Source organism: Xenopus laevis, chromosome 1L (genome assembly GCF_017654675.1).
Source record: "Xenopus laevis strain J_2021 chromosome 1L, Xenopus_laevis_v10.1, whole genome shotgun sequence".
Taxonomy (NCBI): Eukaryota; Metazoa; Chordata; class Amphibia; order Anura; family Pipidae; genus Xenopus; species Xenopus laevis.
Window position 1 is genome coordinate 92,304,895 of NC_054371.1, and position 19,939 is coordinate 92,324,833.

The window sequence follows — 19,939 nt, forward strand, 5'->3', positions numbered from 1 at the left end:
ATATCATCCACAAAGCGAAAGTATCCTTGTATGTGTGGTTTAAACATGCTTTCCAGAAAGATTTGTTTCTCTAAGTGATACACAAAGAGGTTGGCAAGGGACGGTGCGACCGCTGCACCCATTGATGTCCCTTGGCATTGCCAATAGAAATCATTGCCTAACCTGAAGTAATTTTTATGTAAAACCAGTGATAGACAATCCACTAAAAAGTATACCAAATGGTGTGGAAGGGTAGTGTCCAACAGTGCTTCTTCCACTAATCTAATGCCCTCATCCTGTGGGATCGACGTATACAAACTTTGAATGTCGATACTAAACAATATAGTGTCTGGTTCTACATATACTTTGTTCAATTTGCATTACAGGTCAGTAGTATCCTTCAAACAAGTTGGAATTTTATTCACCAGGGGTTGTAGGTATTTAACCACAAATTTTGACAGTGGTTCAAGTACTGAAACTATCCCTGATACTATCGGTCTACAGGGTGGTTTATTCAGGGATTTCTGGATTTTTGGGAGTAGGTAGAGTACTGGGGTTCATGGGTACTCAGCCGTAAGGAATTCTCTTACATTAGGGGTAATTGTACCATTTTCAAATGCCTGTGTAACCATTAGATCAATTTCCTTTTTAATTTCAGAAGTGGGGGTCTGAATTAATTATAGCATAATGGTTTGGCACAGAAAGTTGCTCTAAGGCTTCTGCCATATAGTCTGATCTATTCATTACGACAGTTGCCCCCCCCCCCCTTTATCGGCTTTGCGTATCACTATATTTTTATTGTTTTTTAGTGAGGTGAGTGCTTTTCTTTCAGTGAAGGATAGGTTTTTACACGTTGATTTACCAATCTTCATATCCCACAGTTTTTTAACTTGTGTTACAATGGTTTCAAAAGCATTAATTGTGTCGTTACTAACATCTGGCATAAAGGTGCTTTTTTTCCTAAAGCTACACATGATATCATCTGTGGTATTATTTGTAACACTTAAACCCTTATCTGCCATGTTGCAAAAATAGTACTTTAATTTAAGTCCCCTGATAAACTTCTGGAACAAAATTTCCCAATCAGTTAAGTCCAAGGTATAGGTTGGAACAAAGTTCAGGCCCTTATTTAGTAGAGATAGTTCGGATACAGACAGGTTGCCCGAGGATATATTTACAACAAGGTTATTTACCTGATCTTTCTGCGATTTCTTTTCTGATATCTCTCTCTGCCTGGGCTTTCTTTGTGCTGTGCGTGTCTTTCCGATGCTCCTCCTGTGTCGGATAGCGCTGCTCCAAAAAAGGTGCCGAGCCAGAGGAAGATGGTTAATCCTCGCCGCTTGATACTGGCCAATTGTATTGCAGGATAAAAACTTGGGCAAAACACTTCCTGAATCACTGCTTTTCAGCTACAAGAAAGGGAAAAGCATCAGAGACACATTATGCCCAGCGGAAATTGAACCCCCAACAAGGGGCACACAGAGGTTTCTTAATAACCCAAAAAAAGGTACCTTCCCCTGTCTAAATTGCATATGTTGTCCGTCAATCATTAAAGGGGATAAAATCAGTCACCCCACAAAAGGTGTTCCACTACAACTGAATGACTACTCTACTTGCGAGTCACATAAAGTAGTATATCTCCTTAAATGTCCGTGCGGCATGGTGTACATTGGACAAACCACAAGACAAGTTAAAACCAGGATTAAAGAGCACCGTGGCAACATTCGTAACTTTAAAAAAAGATACGTACACAGACACATCTGTGTCCAGACATTTCTTTGAAAAGAAACACAATGTAACCCAATTAAGATGGCTAGTATTAGAAGTAATAAAAGCGCCACCTAGGGGTGGCAATTTACAACAGATCATTCAACAAAGAGAAATGTTCTGGATTTAAAGATTAGACACAGTCACACCTAAAGGCCTTAATGAAAATTGGAGTGTGAAATGCTTCTTATAAATACCGATTTCTTATTTTTATGCCTCCACAGGTCTTGAATTTTTTGCCCAATTTAAATATTGAGTACTACTAATGGTAATGTATGGGCAATTTTTACCTATGTAATTCCGCTATACTGTTTATATGTGAGTTATATAGTAAGTGGTAGGTTAAAAAGACAATAACAGTACCAAGTAATACTTACACATATAAAAGGAACTAATGTTTGGATTCTAATAAATTTGTTTTTATTTCAGCACAAATTGCTTCAAATGGGAACTACACTTGGACAAATACCTTCCTATTAAGGACTTTCAGATTGGACTATGGAGGGGGGGGGGAATTGGGAAATAACGACTGCAACTATGTCATTTCCTGTTGTACACTTTATTTGCCTCACCTACACTAATTTGAATTACACTTGTCAAAGAGCCAGGAAACATAGTTACATAGTTACATAGTTAAATTGGGTTGAAAAAAGACACATCAAGTTCAACCCCTCCAAATGAAAACCCAGCATCCATACACACACCCCTCCCTACTTTTAATTAAATTCTATATACCCATACCATATACTATTCTATATACCCATACCTATATACTATTCTGGCCTCTTCTCACCTTACCACCTGCCCGCTTGATCCAATTCCCTCAAAACTTCTCCGCAATACCAATCCTTGTCTAATCAAACCCTTAACCCACCTATTCAATCTTTCGCTCTCAACTGGACTGTTTCCTTCTCAACTAAAACATGCTCTTGTCACCCCCATTCTGAAAAAACCCTCTCTTGATCCCTCAAATCTTGACAACCTCCGACCTATCTCTCTGCTACCTTTCATCTCTAAACTACTTGAGCGCCTAGTCTACAACCGACTTACCTCATTCCTCTCTGACAATAACCTGCTGGACCCCCTACAATCTGGTTTTTAGCCACAACACTCCACGGAAACTGCCCTGACTCGACTAACTAATGACCTTTTAACCGCTAAAGCCAACAATCATTTCTCACTACTAATACTGCTTGACCTCTCAGCCGCATTTGACACTGTAGATCACCCTCTCCTCCTCCAGTCCCTCCAGTCGCTTGGCCTTCGTGACACAGCCCTGTCCTGGTTCTCTTCTTACATCACCAATCGTTCCTTCAGTGTCTCCTACAATGGAGTATCATCTTCTCCCCTACCTCTTTCTGTTGGAGTTCCTCAAGGCTCTGTCCTGGGACCATTACTATTCTCCCTCTATACTTCCTCCCTTGGCAAATTAATAAATTCATATGGTTTCCACTACCACCTCTATGCTGACGATACTCAGATCTATCTCTCATCTCCTGATCTCAACCCAGAACTCCTAACTCGCGTCTCCTCCTGCCTGTCCACTATCTCTACCTGGATGTCGCAACGCTACCTTAAATTAAACCTCTCTAAAACTGAAATGGTTCTCTTTCCTCCAATTAACACCAGTAGCATCCCCGAAGTATCCATCATAGTTAACAATTCCACTATCACCCCCTCTCCCCAGGCCCGGTGCCTTGGGGTTATCCTAGATTCTGCCCTGTCATTCACTCCTCATATCCAGTCACTTATTAAATCATGTCACTTCCACCTAAGGAACATATCCAAAATACGATCATTTATCACCCAAGACGCTGCCAAAATTCTTATTCACTCTCTCATCATATCGCGTCTAGACTACTGCAACTCTCTTTTAATTGGCCTCCCCCTCCAGAGACTGTCACCTCTCCAGTCCATAATGAACACTGCTGCGAGGCTCATACACCTCAGCAACCGCTCCTCCTCTGCCTCACCATTCTGTCAATCCCTGCACTGGCTTCCGTTACCTTTCAGAATCAAATTCAAATTAATGACACTGACTTTCAAAGCACTTCACAACTCTGCTCCACCCTACATCTCTGAACTCATCTGTATATACTCACCCACTCGCTTACTACGCTCCTCTACTGACCTGCTACTCAACTCTTCTCTCATTACCTCCTCACATGCTCGCATTCAAGACTTTGGAAGGGCTGCACCCCTCCTCTGGAACGCTCTCCCACGGTCTGTCCGACTTTCTCCCAACCTTTCTGCTTTCAAAAAATCTCTGAAAACGCACTTCTTTCGAGAAGCCTACCCTCACTCTGCTTAACTACCAAACGCAACACCACATACAGTACCACATTTCTCACCCACTTACTTCGATTTTGCCCACTCCCACACCTTGTGTATTACTCCCTTCCCTTTAGATTGTATGCCTATGCATAGGGCCTTCCTCACCTCTTTGTACCTGTATTGATTGTGATGTTTGTTACTCCATATATTCTATATATGTAATTCATGTGATGTAGTTGTATAATCACATTTACTTTACAGTGCTACGCAATATGTTGGCGCTATATAAATACATGTTAATAATAATAATAATAATAGTATCACAATAGCCTTTGATATTATGTCTGTCCAATCATCCAAGCCATTCTTAAAGGCATTAACTGAATCAGCCATCACAACATCACCCGGCAGTGCATTCCACAACCTCACTGTCCTGACTGTGAAGAACCCCCTACGTTGCTTCAAATGAAAGTTCTTTTCTTCTAGTCTAAAGGGGTGGCCTCTGGTACGGTGATCCACTTTATGGGTAAAAAGGTCCCCTGCTATTTGTCTATAATGTCCTCTAATGTACTTGTAAAGTATAATCATGTCCCCTCGCAAGCGCCTTTTTTTCCAGAGAAAACAACCCCAACCTTGACAGTCTACCCTCATAATTTATGTCTTCCATCCCTCTAACCAATTTAGTTGCACGTCTCTGCACTCTCTCCAGCTCATTTATATCCCTCTTAAGGATTGGAGTCCAAAACTGAACTGCATATTCCAGATGAGGCCTTACCAGGGACCTATAAAGAAGCATAATTATGTTTTCATCCCTTGCGTTAATGCCCTTTTTTATGCAAGACAGAACTTTATTTGCTTTAGTAGCCACAGAATGACACTGCCCAGAATTAGACAACGTGATATCTACAAAGACCCCTAGATCCTTCTCATTTAACCCTTTCACTGCCAGCCAATTTGGCAACTATTGCCAGACCGTTTTTGAAAATTTTTTGCTCTTTAACTTTAGGGGACTTGCCTGGGGGGTCTTTTAGTTTACCCACGAAAACAAGGTATAGTTTTTCTCAGGACAACCTAAGCTTTCAAAATATGCTAGTATTTTGTTGTCATTCCACTCCAGTAAAAAGATATGGGCTTCTAAATGTATATATAAAAAAAAAAACAGTTTCACATGATAAAAACACATATATCAGAAGCATAATTTATTTTATGCATGAGAACATGGCAGATTTGGAAAGTTCTGTGTCTCCTGAACGCGCCAATACCAAATATATATAGTTTTATGGAGATTTCTTACTTCTATAGATCAAAAACTTCGAAGCAGTAAACTACCAAATTTCCAAAGCACTGCTCTACAAAACTGCATACATCTGATTTCAAGACCAAACAGTCCACTAACAGTAGGTTTACCCTAAAAAAAACTACACCTTATTGGAAAGAACAGATTCTAATGAGTTCAAAATGGGTAAATATATATTTGTACTCCAAGCTAACATGTTGCAATTCTTTCCTAAAGTTAGCAGTTTTTATAAAAATGTGTTACATTTTTGAAAAATTACCTCAAAGTGTCTAGTCTACAGCATCGTATCTCCCACATATCATTATATACCAAGATAAAACACCCTAAATATGAAAGCCCAGGGTCCACTGAACAGTTTGATGCTCAATATGCATAGGTACACCTAAGTATGTGGCGTATCGGGGCCCCAAAACGAAGACACCCGATATGAGTTATCAGTTCTGGAATTCCAAATACTGCAAAATCAGCACATTTACAGCATTTCTCAAGGGGCAAAAGTACAAAAATGTTTGTTCACCCGAGAAAACCATATATTTTTGGAAAGTCAGATTCTGACGAATCTAATATGGCTATGCATGTCTTTCTACTCCAAAGTACCAAGCCGTAAAGCGTTCCTACATTCAGCAATTTTTATGACATTACCGAAAATCATCTCAATATTGCAACTCTGAAGCATCGTATCTCCCACATATCATTATATACCAAGATAAAACACACTAAATATGAAAGCCCAGGGTTCACTGAACAGTTTGATGCCCAATATGCATAGGTACACCTAAGTATGTGGCGTATCGGGGCCCCAAAACGAAGACACCCCATATGAGTTATCAGTTCTGGAATTCCAAATACTGCAAAATCAGCACATTTACAGCATTTCTCAAGGGGCAAAAGTACAAAAATGCATGTTCACCCCAGAAAACCATATATTTTTGGAAAGTACACATTCTGATGAATCTAATATGGGTATGCATGTCTTTCTACTCCAAAGTACCAAGCCGTAAAGTGTTCCTACATTTGGCAATTTTTATGACATTACCGAAAATCATCTCAATATTGCAACTTTGAAGCATCGTATCTCCCACATATGATTATATACCAAAATAAAACACACTAAATATGAAAGCCCAGGGTCCGCTGAACAGTTTGATAACTAAAACTGTCTTTCTACTCCAAACGTACATACTGCAAAGCAACGCTAAAGGCATCGGTTTTTATGATATTTCTGAAAATCGCCTATAAATATTGCAGTTGGTCGCACTTATCTCACCCAATTTCTTACATACAAATGGAAAACGCCCTAAATATTGACGTCAAGGGTCTACTGAACAGTATGATGCCCAATATGCATAGATATACCAAAGCAGGTGGGCATGTGCAGACCCCAAATGAAAACAGTGCATAAGAATTTTCTCGGCTGTCAATTCGCCTTCTGTGAACATAGCACACTGACTGCATATAATGTGCCGTAAGACCCCCTAACAGTACAAAGACCCCCCAAAACCATATATGTTTGGAAAGTACACATTCTGCCGAATAAAAATTTGCTAAAACTGTCTTTCTACTCCAAACGTACATACTGCAAAGCAACGCTAAAGGCAGCGGTTTTTATGATATTTCTGAAAATCGCCTATAAATATTGCAGTTGGTCGCACTTATCTCATCCAATTTCTTACATACAAATGGAAAACACCCTAAATATTGACGTCAAGGGTCTACTGAACGGTATGATGCCCAATATGCATAGATATACCAAAGCAGGTGGGCATGTGCGGACTCCAAATGAAAACAGTGCATAAGAATTTTCTCGGCTGTCAATTCGCCTTCTGTGAACATAGCACACTGACTGCATATAATGTGCCGTAAGACCCCCTAACAGTACAAAGACCCCCCAAAACCATATATGTTTGGAAAGTACACATTCTGCCGAATAAAAATTTGCTAAAACTGTCTTTCTACTCCAAACGTACATACTGCAAAGCAACGCTAAATGCAGCGGTTTTTATGATATTTCTGAAAATCGCCTAAAAATATTGCAGTTGGCCGCATTTATCTTACCCAATTTCTTACATACAATTAGAAAACACCATAAATATTGACGCCAAGGGTCTACTGAACAGTTTAATGCCCATTATGCATAGATATACCAAAGCAGGTGGGCACGTGCGGACCCCAAATGAAAATAGTGAATAAGAATTTTCTCGGCTGTCAATTCACCTGACTGCATATAATGTGCCGTAAGACCCTCTAACAGTACAAAGACCCCCCAAAACCATATATTTTTGGAAAGTACACATTCTGACAAACACAGAATTGCTAAAAATGTGTTTCTACCCCAAATGATCAAAGTGTAAACGATGCTAAAAAATGACACAAGGAAAAACAATGCAAGCATAAAACTGCAATAAAAATCACAAAAAATCAAATACAATTAGGAAAATCAACGAAATAACAAAATAAAAAAAAAAATTCTGACAGCGTGGTTAGTGGTCAGAATGCTTGATCCAGTAGTCATGCTATGAAATCTAACATTTTTAGGGAAAGAGGGAAACTTGAAAATGAAGAGCTAAAAAAAAAAAAAGTGTCTGTGTCGCTCCTTGAGAAGGGGGTCGGCGAGGATCGGCGATATGCTGCAGGTAAGCTCGTTGCCTAGGGGGTTGTGGCTCTGATCGCTCCTCTCTGCACGCTGATTTTGCTGTGCCTGCAGAGAGAGCGCTGTCTTAGTAAAGAACGTAGCTCCTACGTTCTTGGCACTTAAACCCTTTTTTTAAAAGAACGTAGGAGCTACGTTCTTGGCAGTTAAAGGGTTAAGGAAACTCCCAACACACTGCCATTTAGTGTATAACTTGCATTTATATTATTTTTGCCAAAGTGCATAACCTTGCATTTATCAACATTGAACCTCATTTTCCAGTTTGCTGCCCAGTTTTCCAATTTAGACAAATCACTCTGCATAGTGGCAGCATCCTGCATGGAACCTATAGTTCTGCACAATTTAGTATCATCTGCAAAAATAGAAACAGTACTTTCAATGCCCACCTCCAGGTCATTAATAAACAAGTTGAAAAGCAAGGGACCTAGTACAGAGCCCTGCGGTACTCCACTAACAACACTGGTCCAATTAGAAAATGTTCCATATACCACCACTCTTTGTAGTCTATCTTTTAGCCAGTTCTCTATCCAGGTACAAATACTATGTTCCAGGCCAACATTCCTTAATTTAACCAGTAACCTTTTATGTAACATGTATCAAAGATCAATAAAATCACTTGAGCAGATACTTTCTGCCTCCCAGGTTTTTCCTTGCTTATGCTATAAGATTGTTCCAGTTTGAACTGTACCTTGGTGGAGGTACACAACAAGGAAGAAACCGACTACTGCACGCACTAGGGTTTAGGTCAACAGTCACCTGAATTTATGGTGGTGGCAGCTTCATGCTGTGGTGATGTTTTTCAGCAGCAGGGACTGGGAAACTGGTCCAAGTCAAGGGAAAGATGGATGGTGCTAAATACAGGGATATTCTTGAGCAAAATCTGTGTCAGTCTGCCTGTAATTTAATACTGGGATGGAGATTCACCTTCCAGCAGGACAATGACCTAGTATATATACTAGGTGCAGACCACGAAGGAGTATGGAAATGAAAATCAAAAGAAGTCGTACTCACAGGTCTTAGCAGAAAAATAAAGAGAATATTTAGAAATTCAATTATAGAAACAGATGCTGGTGCACAGAGGGTATTTTTTCTTCAAAGTTAAGCTTTATTTAGGTGATTTTCTTCTCTTTTTTACAGTTTCACTTTTTTGACTCTAATTCCCATGATGCTTTGTGAAAAAAAGTAGGGGTGGACACTGGGTGTGGTTTTCTGGGGGGGGAAGGGTTTAAATGTTTGTTGATTTATGTATCTTGATAAAGTCGATTTAATTATATATATATACACTGTATATATGCAGACAGTGAAATTATGATGAAACTGAAATATATTCTGTTATACTGTAATTCTATTATATTGGAATTGTTTTAGAATACTTCTAATGACAGCCTGGTGCTTCCACCATTTAATTTTCTACTTCCCATCTTCTGCCCTACTACCACCACCTATGGTACCAGTGTATGTCTTTCCCTTTTCACAGTCTCTAAGCACCACAGCCTGGGCTGGAGCGGGAGGGGGAAGCAGAAGGGGAGATCTCGGAATGAGTCAGGAAGAGGGAGGAGGAATAAAGATTAGAAAAAATGGCCACCAGCAGCTGCTGGAACCAGCACCAACTCCTGACTTTTCGGGATGGTCCTGCTGACCCGGCTGGTCAGCATTAATGAAAGGGGACGAGAGAAGGAAAGAGCAGCAACTAGCACAATGGTGGTTTAGACAACTGGTCACTAGGTCACAGCGGCTGAAGCATGGGTGCAGAGGCCCATCTGTCTCATCTTTCTATATGGTTTCTTGTCTGAAGTGACATATTGAATTACTATTTATTGGGCAGCAATTGTTTGGAATAAGTGACGGCAACATGTTTGGCTCGGGGCAGCAGTAGTAGGAGGAGGTGGAGGAAGAGTGCAGGCTGTGTGCATTCCAGCTCTCTCTTTATTCTGCAACCCTGCACAATGGTGAGTTCTGCTGGCCTCCTCTCTCGTACTGAGAGATACATGGGCAAACCCATGGCATTTGTGTATAAATCATCTCTTGTGTGTATTGTGATGAATTTGATGTTTTTCTTTGCTTGAGAGAATTGCAAAGCATTACATAGTGATTTTAAAGGGGGAAGTTCATATTGCTATCCCTTCCCCTGGCCTCTACTAGGATGCAGTCTCATTATTAGCTGGAAACAACATATCTTACATTAGAATTGTTAGTCATATAATGGAGCTTAAAATGACTGATCTAAATGACTGAGTAAAGTATGAGGTTTTTCTTTTTGTGTTGCAAATTTTGTTTTGTGTTGCAAATTAGTTTATGGCCTCATCTTAGGTGAGTGGGACACAGGGATATGCTTCTCCAAGGTTAGAATTTTGACCTGGAGTCTGGAGCCCTTTTTATTGTTATTATACATTATTTATATACTGACAAAATATACTGCAGTGCTTTACAAATATAATACATCCTTACCATCAGTCCCTGCCCCAATGGTGCTTATAGTGTCTCTGTCAAACACACACACTGATCAATTTGGTCAATAGCCAGTAAGCCTGCCTGTATGTATGTTTTTGGGTTGTGGGACTAACTGGAGTACCCTGAGAACCCAAGAAGACACATTTCAGTGTACATGTTTCTCCTTAAACAGTATCTCTTGCTCAATATGATTAGGTTGTTATTTTGTCCACAAAAGACATCTAGGGAAACAAACAACCACCTTTTGTGGCATAACAAAGAACTGTTTTTAATAACCCTATGCCATCCAACCCCTTCTTGAAGCTATCTAATTTATTAGCCTGAATAACTGATTCAGGGAGAGCATTCCATAACTTCACACGATGATTATCAAAAATATCCCTACATCTTCAAGGAAACTCTATTGGTTACTTGCATTTTCAATAACCTTTGTGCATTTCATTTGCGGTTATAACTAATAAAGATAGGGATGCTCTTAGATTTCTGCATACATTCTTGCACAAAAACAGCTTGTGACCACTATTGTGCAAATATGTTACTTTATCAGGAGGATTTAAGCCTGAGTGTGGTCTAATCAGGATGATTGTGCAGATATATCTGCATAGTTCATTACTGGACCCAGCACAGACTAAATTAAATGACTACCCTAAAATTGCTTGATCCTTTGACTTTTTATACTGTCTTTTGCATAGTCTCTGGGTACCCAGCTAGTAATACTGTACATTGGTACATTGATAATACTGTATATTGGAGTGAAAGTTGTATACAGTTTGTACACATTTAATTGATGGTTATGGTTTTAAAATCTATTCATAAAAAAAGCAAGCATCGGTTAATCCCTCCTGGAAAGCTGCCATTCTCCCAAAACATTCGGCTGCACCAATTAAGAGTCTGGGAGGCCTCATGAGTTGTTATTATTATGAAAATGGATGAAGCAGTGTTTGTTTATTTTAGTACAGGTATGCAACCTGTTTTCTGAATAGGGGAGTCTTCCTCTAGTTAGGACCTCTGTACCTTGAGCCTAAAAAATATAATTTAAACATTAATTGTTTTCGCCAAGCCCCGCCCCTGTCACCAAGCCCCACCCACCCTGTCACCAAGCCCCGCCCCTGTCACCAAGCCCCACCCCTGTCACCAAGCCCCGCCCCTGTCGCCAAGCCCCACCCACCCTGTCGCCAAGCCCCGCCCCTGTTGCCAAGCCCCGCCCTGTCACTAAGCCCCGCCCCAGACTCGCCCACTGCACATCACAGTTAAAAGACCACACATCAGCGCTAAAAAGTAACTCCACCCACACACAAGTTATAAAAAGCTATTGATGGCCATGGGCTCCCTTATAAGTTTTAAAAAAAAAAACATTGGTGCCAGGGAACCCCATAAAAGTTTTTTTTTAAAAAGCATTGGTGCCAAGGCCCCCCTTACATGTACAAAAATTGGGTCCCCAAATTTTTTTTTTTTTTAAAAAAACATTGGTGTCAGCCCCCCCCCCTTACAAGTCAAAAAAAATTGGGGCCCCAAAAATTTTTTTTTTAAAAAAAACATTGGTGGCAGCCCCCCCTTACAACTTAAAAAAATTGGTGCCCCAAAAAAATATTTAAAAAAAAAACATTGGTTCCAGCCCTTACAAGTTAAAAAAATTGGGGCCCCCCCAAAATTTTTTTTTTTTTAAAAAAAACATTGGCGCCAGGGCCCCCCTTACAAGTAAAAAAAATTGGGGCCCCAAAAATTTTTTTTAAAAGAACATTGGTGCCAGGGCCCCCCTTACAAGTTAAAAAAATTGGGGCTTCAGGGGCCTATAGAATATTAAAATAATACATTGGTGGCCAGGGGATTAAAAAAAACACAAATTGGTGTTCAGTAGAATTGAACTTGTGGCTTCAGGACTTCAACTCTGCCTCCTTTTGTGACTTTGGGTCTTTTCGTCGCTTCAGGACTTCAATTTCGGCTGTTTTCGTGACTTCAGGTGTTTTCGCCGCTTCAGGACTACGGCTGTTCGTCACTTCCGCATTTTCGGATGTTCCGAATCTAAAATGGCCGCAAATCTTCGGTGCTTGGAAGGGGGGCCTGGCTCTTTCAAAAGTGCAGCACTGTCGTGCCCCCCTTCATGCCCGGGCTGGGACACTTGTCCCCTCTGTCCCACCCTGATGGCGGCCCTGAGTTTGTGCACTGTATTAGAACAATGCTTAGACCCTGGGCTAAACTTCTTTTGCTTTAAAGAATGTACTGGCCTCTCTGGTGCTTCTTTGTGCTGAACAAATGTGTGCTGTACCAAAATCACACAATTTATGCCAGCCTGGGCTCATTTTTCAATAAAATCTTTAATTATGAGATTTTTTAAAATACAGCAGTCTTTCTCCATTCATTGAACTGTTGACATCTCTCTGAAAACCTTGACATTTGAGGTGCCTTTCAGCTGATCCATCATTAAAGGGAATTCATGCTGACTTGGTGCTTGTGCTGTTTGTGAAGTTTATGAAGTTCTTTGACATTAAAAAGGTATAACAAGTTAACACAGACCAATTACCGAATTGTATGAATTAGCCTAGAATGTCTTTCTGCCGATGTATATTCTCCATGAAACTTATGCTAGCTTTGCTCTTGTGCCATTATACAAATTCTTTGCCATTAAAAACCTATAAGGACTTACTAGACAGATCAATGCATGGATAATGAGAACATATTTAACTGTGTCAAAGGTGAATATTAACAATTCTCAATACATTTGGTCAGGTGTGAGTGTGGAAGGCCCTGTCTTATTTAAAGAACAGAAATCTGGGTCTTGACTATCCAATTCTGAGTTAAGAAAGGTTTGTGGAAATGTGTCATGGCTCCAAATAAGATTTCTGAGGACCTCCGGAAAAATAGGTATTTATTCTCATCAGGCTGGAAAGGTTTAATGAACTATTTCTAATGTGTTTGGACTCCACCAGTCCACTGTTAGTCAGATTGTGTATAAATGGAGGCAATTCGATTAACCATCATTACCCTCCCAGTCCCTAATAATGGTCAGCCAACTAAGATTATTCCATGGACAAGGCATGTAATACTTTGGGAAATCTCAACGAACCCCAGGCTAAGGCCAGGTTCACATGCAGTGAATCATCCACTTTCATCCGAGTTTTGTACACTGGCTGAGGAAAAACGATCCGCTCTTATGCACTTCCTCCTGTGGTTCCATCGGTTGTTTGGTGCGAAAATATTTGCATACTTTTGCTTAATTTGTAGATATCTGCTCAGAGTATATACATACAGACTAATACTGTGCCTGTCAATGCAACAAGCAAGGTTGGACTTGTGGGTGCAGCTACTGTACAGCTGCAAGAAAGTGAGACGTATGAGATTTTAGGAAGTAACCCAACCAGTGATTTTCAAGTCCTACCATTAAATATATTACATAAAAACGAATCTATTTTGACAGAAAAAGAATTTAATTACATTATTGTGCAAGTCCACACATCCCGTTGGTTACCTAAAGTTCACAAAAGCAGGACGCCCAATAGTATCTGGTATTGGGTCCCTTAATGAACATTTGCCGGAGAATATGGATAACCTATTGACCTAGGGCTTCCAAGTTACCTTAGAGACAGCACAGATTGCATTGATAAAATGTAAACCATTACATGGAAATCATCATACTTATGGGTTTCCTTAGATGTTAGTTATCTATGTTCCTCCATTTAACATGATCGAGGGATAACAGCCATTCAATTTTTGTTACAACATTCTGGTTTATATTTGGATATCCAAAATGAATTTCTATTACAAGCCTTGAATTATCTGCTCAATATAAATTATTTTATGTTTAATGGCTCTTTTTACCTCCAGAAGAGGGGAGCCTTCATACGCAAATCTTTTCATGGGATTATGGAAAAGAATCTTTGTGTATGGTGAGAACAATCCTTTTTGTGCGTGTATCATTTGTTATTATCAATACAATTCAAAGATAAAGAGCCACACTCACACCAATCACTGTTTGAAGTCACAGGTGCACGCTGTCTCCTCTCTGCAAAAGGTTCTCACACATGGATTGAAGTAACTGCAGCAGCACTCTGTTCTGTGATAAATGATATTTATTCGTGCATCGGCAACGTTTCGAGCTATACCAGCTCTTTAAAGAGCTGGTATAGCTCGAAACGTTGCCAATGCACGAATAAATATCATTTATCACAGAACAGAGTGCTGCTGCAGTTACTTCAATTCATTTGTTATTATCGTTACATTGACGATCTGATTTTCATTTAGAAATGTCGATTCATTTTCATTGGCGAATTAGATTTATGGTTGATGGTAGGATCATTGCCACAGATATATACCAAAAACTGATTACACGCAACACCCTTCTTCACCCCAACAATGTTTTATGGGGTATCCCAGTAGGACACTTTCTGTGCATACAGAGGTTATGCACCACTTGGGATCCTTTAATTCCCAGATTATGGCGTTATGGGATTGTCTCATTGAACAAGGGTACCCATTTAGAGACATCAAAACTGCATATGATCGGATGGGACCAATCGTGAGGACCTATTGAGTGTCAAGAGTAAACATGGTGGGAGATATCCAGTTAGAGAGCAGAGGAATGATACCAACAGAGGTTTCCCTTGTATTATTACTGCCTACTCCAGAGATAGTCCTTATGTAGGTAAAACCATTAATAAATATTGGAAAGTTTCGAACCCAGGATCCCAATTTGCCCCCCAGTCTTTTCACAGATTCAAAACCCATGAGACCTACACATTGGTTGGATACCAAGGGTTGTTATAGGTGTGGAGTATCCTGTAGCCGAGCATGTAATTTCGTAAAACCATTGAAGGTTTTTGTAGGCAGAAATAGCACCAGACATAATAAAATTAATTGTGGTACTAGTCATGTCATCTATTTGGTAACTTGTATATGTGGACTCCAATATATAAGTAAGACCATCAGACCAGTTAGGAACAGGGCTGGAACTAGGGGTAGGCAGAGTAGGCATGTGCCTAGGGCGCAAAGCTGGGGGGCAGCCAGGCACATACCTGCTCTGTCGCCTACCCCATGTCCGGTCCCGTCTCTCCCCGACTGCGGATGGAATTTTTTGCGCAAATGTGCAGTTTGGCGCATGAATGCTTGAGAGCATTTTCACGCATGCGCAATCGAGGGCACACTCAGCCGTCGCAGGCCAGGTTGCCTAGGGCACCTGGCCGGGTTGGCCCGGCTCTGGTTAGGAACATTTAAGTTGTGTCTCCGGACGGGATACTAGTTCAGCCATGGCCAAACATTTAAGCAAACATCATAGGGGTGAATTGTGTATATCTTTTCAAATAATAGACAGAAACACGGTTAACATTCGGAAGGGGAACACGTAGGTGTCTCTCCTGAGAAGAGAGGCATTTTGGATTATTTGCTTCATTGATTAATGAATCCTTTTACTGATGAATATTCAGATATGTATATATCAATCGACACTTAATATCCCGATCCAGTGTGACAGGTATAACATGAATTAATTTGGATATAGTTTTTTACTTGATGAGATGCAATCTTATTGAATTAAATCATATTAAATTTAATAAAACCAAATCAAATCCAATTGAACCATACAAGACCTGAATAGATTGTCTGATATGAATATATTGGATCCATATAAATTCCATTGGTTAATTAACCAACCTTTGGATTTATCTTTCCATCTCCTCTTTTTGTAAATTCATGGATGTACATACATATTCATATTTAAATTCAAATCTATATTTAAATGAAATTAATTAAATTTATTAATGTATTAACTCATAATTATGCTCATGTATGTAGTACATTGTGGTTTATATACAGTAGAGCCCCCATTTTATGTCTTTCAGGGAACCAGGGAAAAAAAAGATGTAAAACCAGGGAAAACTTAAAATCAGGGAAATGTGTTAAAAACCCTTAAATGTGAAGTATACAAAGGAAAGGTCAGAAGTCATCATTTTATTTAAAACACATGTATTGCTCACCTTCTGCTCCAGCAATGCTCACTGCTTTTGCTGCTTCTCAGCCTTCTGCTCTTTCACAGTACAATTCCATACAAGCCCCCTCCTGCTCCACCAACTCTCAGCTTTCTTCCTGCCCTGCTGACAGCTTGCCACTTTTGCCTGTAGGGTCACATTTTCCACTGTCTTCCTTCTCCACTAGAGCTCACCACTTTTGCCTGGAGAGTCACATTTCCCTCCCCCTCTCACTGCTGCTGCTCTTCCTTTCTCTTCCTGCTTCACTGATCGGTGTGGATATGGACGGTGAGGAAGTTTAAGGAGCCTTAAATCACAAAGTAAGGGTTTTTTTTATCTAAAAATGCAGTGATTAGCAAATGATAGGGCTAAAAAAAAACGATGTAAAATCTGGGAAATCAAAACGTAAAATGAGGGAATTGCACCCATAGGAATGCATTAAGAATGGTGGGACTACGGATATACTGACTGTGATGTATGAATATGCTATGTGAATCTGTATATAGACCATGTTAATGTACTTTATTTAAATAAAGCATTGTTATAAAAAATATAAAAGAATGGTGGGACTGTAAAAAAAGACTTAAAATGCAGGAAAATGTTAAATCCGGGGTTATACTGTATCTATGTACTTCAGAAAATGAAGTGCCGGCAGGAGGCAGTCGCCCCGAAGAAGAAGAGATTTGTCGCCGTGCGACTAATCTCCCCGAATCTGAGCGTGTGCCCTGACCCTTAGTTGATACATTTCTTAATGTTAAATCCGGGGTTATACTGTATCTATATACTTCGGAAAATGAAGTGCCGGCGGGAGGCAGTCGCCCCGAAGAAGAAGAGATTTGTCGCCTTGCGACTAATCTCCCCGAATCTGTGCCCTGACCCTTAGTTGATACGTTTCTTATATTTGTCCCTGTTGAGCAGAATCTCTGGGTTTCATTGCAGGCAGCTGTTAGAATTGATACAATAGTTGCAAATACTCCAGAGATGCTTCTCAGAAATGTATTCACTAAATGTTGCAAAATTGTAACAGTTTAGAGTGCACCTGAATTTCTGAGTGGCCAGACTTGAAACACAAGAGGCAGGACTTAGCTTTTGGAAAACAGTAAAAAATAAATAATGGAAAGTAATTGAAAAAAGTCTTTATTTCTGTGGAACAATCTGAAAACAACTGAACTGGAAAAGTGTTTGGAAGGTGAACAACCTCTTTAAGGGGTTCACTTTTTCACTATTTTTTTAAGATAAATCCCACTACCTGTATCTGTCGGCACATTATGCTACTTATGTCTCAAATATATAACAAAGCAATAATAGAAGCGAGGAGATGAACTTCAGAGACACTTAGTAAACACCACTGCAGGCCGAAACACATTGTGGTATTAAAAACAGCTTTTCTAAATCTGCCTGCCTTAAAGGGCCAGTAACATCAAAAAATGTAATTGTTTTAAAGTAATAAAAATATAATGCAGTTTTGCCCTGCACTAGTAAAACTGCTGTGTTTGCTTCAGAAATACTACTATTGTTTATATAAATAAGCTGCTATGTAGCCATGGGGGCAGCTATTGCAAGTAGAAAAGGCTAAAGTTACACAGCAGATAGCACATAAGCTCTGTAGAACATAATGTTACCTGTTATCCACTATTTATCCTGCGCCATATAGCCTTTTTTCAATATCCGCCATTGCTACGCAGCAGCTTGTTTTATATGAACCATAATAGTGTTTCTGAAGCAAACAGATCAGTTTTACCAGTCAATATTACATGATATTTTCAACACTTTAAATTTTTGGTTTTACTGTTCCTTTAACTTATATTTTTGCTTTGTGATTAACTGAAATGCTACAATTCAAAGACAAATGTCCTGTGGCACACACAATACATAAACTAGTTGTTGGCTTTTTCAGTTGATATTAACTAATTGTTCCAACCATCTTGTATCTGTGGGGAACTAAAATCTATAATAGAATAATGTTAGAAATTATGTATTTTGTATACTAAACATAAACTTACTGCACCAGAAGCCTAATTAAACAAATGATTTATGTTTCTAAAGTTGGCTGCAGGGGGCTGTCGTCTTGTAACTTTGTTAAACATCTTTGCAAGACCAAGATTACGCACTTGCTCAGTGTGTTCTTGGCTTCAGTTGGGAGGTTAAGCTTAGGGATCGTCATAAATTATCAAAACAGCACAAGTCAAATAATATCTGCCATAGAAGCCGATACAGCAAGACTGATTAATAATCAGAATATGCAGACTGCTCTGGGTCTGCGAATACAAATCTCTACACAGTCACCGGCTGCTTTACAGGGAAACAAAGGTAAGGTGTGAGGGGGGCTCCCCCTGCTGCTTGAAATTATGATTGTTTCCCTGCAGAGCAGTTAGGAAACTTCAGGTGGTCCCTATCTGCAGCTGTCACAGCAAGTAAAACGAAGTGGGAATTTCACTGCATATAGTCAGGCTTATTATAAAAACTACACATTTTTTAATCAAAGTATATTGGAGAGAGATTTTTTACATTCCCTTGAAGACCAAGTCGGCACCTTGCTTGCCTGTGTATGAGCCCACCTGAATACCTCCCTTTTGAACATATGGGCAGTTTGAAAATCCCATTGAGTGAACACTGTTGATGTGGTCCTTTCCTGGTAAACCTGCATAGTCGCTGATTATGATCTGATTATTGGCCAAGGGGCCGAAGAATAGCAAAAGACCAATTTGGCTCAGCATGTTAGTAGCCACATCAGGCAAACTTCTGCCCCTTTGGTGACCTCATGAAACAAACAGATCTTGGATGTGAATGGTCTGCTTAAAATATGTGTTAGTTGATGCTTGCTGATTGTGAAGTAAGTTTACTTGCGCCCTGAGGCTCCTAGAACAAGTAGACAGGAAGGTGAGACCAAATCTAGTTTTACCTGTTTTGCACACAGTTCTGCTGCAATTTGCATTTTACCTTGAATTTTTTGGATTATATAATAAAGGTCATCTGAAATGGCTTTTGCATGACAATACATTTTAAAGAGAAAATGTTTCAATTTGTGTAAGGAGATCTTACCCTGGTGGTATAGTGGGGGGACGGCAGGGACGCCTGCCGCCCCCTCGGCGGGGACGCCCGCCGTGTCCTTCTAGTTCCTCTAGGTTGCGCCGGTCTATGATTGTTATCCTGGTGCTTCGCAGCCTTGTGCTTTCTGTTCCTGAACCTTGATCTTGTTTGCTATTCCGTGTTTTACCCTGCCTGTATACTGACTACTCTGAATTCTGAATATTGACCCAGCCTGAACTTTGACCACTCTTTGCCTGATCCCTTCTGCCTGATTGATACCCGGTTTTGACCCTTGCCTGCCTGACGATTCTGTTATCTGCCTGCCTCGACCCAGCCTGTCTGACCATCCGCTTGCCTTGACCTTTGTACCGTGACCTTCGGCCTAAAGACTCTGCTAAACAGCCGTGCCCCTTCGCCAGCCAGAACATCTCGCCTTGCACCCCTCGTTAAGTCCAGGTGGCACCCAAGTAAGCTGAGGGCTCCTCCCGAAGCCTAACGGTGGTCACACTACTGGTGGAGCCGAGCTGAGACCAG

The 19,939-nt window shown here is 40.2% G+C and overlaps 1 protein-coding gene and 1 long non-coding RNA gene across 10 annotated transcripts in view; one reads left to right on the forward strand and one right to left on the reverse strand.

Annotated features, from left to right (window-relative positions):
- The window catches only part of LOC108711563, a 40,380-nt gene extending 23,883 nt beyond the window's left edge, over positions 1-16,497 (reverse strand). The window contains exon 1 of the long non-coding RNA XR_001934925.2: positions 16,385-16,497. This is a non-coding gene — a long non-coding RNA (uncharacterized LOC108711563). The remainder of the gene's footprint in view (positions 1-16,384) is intronic.
- The window catches only part of LOC108711543 (WD repeat and FYVE domain-containing protein 3), a 244,162-nt gene continuing 233,759 nt past the window's right edge, over positions 9,537-19,939 (forward strand). For 5 of the 9 annotated variants that reach the window (XM_041591320.1, XM_041591297.1, XM_041591313.1 and 2 more), the window contains exon 1: positions 16,568-16,695. The gene's annotated coding sequence lies outside the window, so the exon portion shown is untranslated. Of the gene's footprint in view, positions 9,917-16,567; positions 16,696-19,939 lie in introns of those variants that run through there. The other 4 variants (XM_041591303.1, XM_041591310.1, XM_041591307.1 and 1 more) reach the window with 3 other exon arrangements.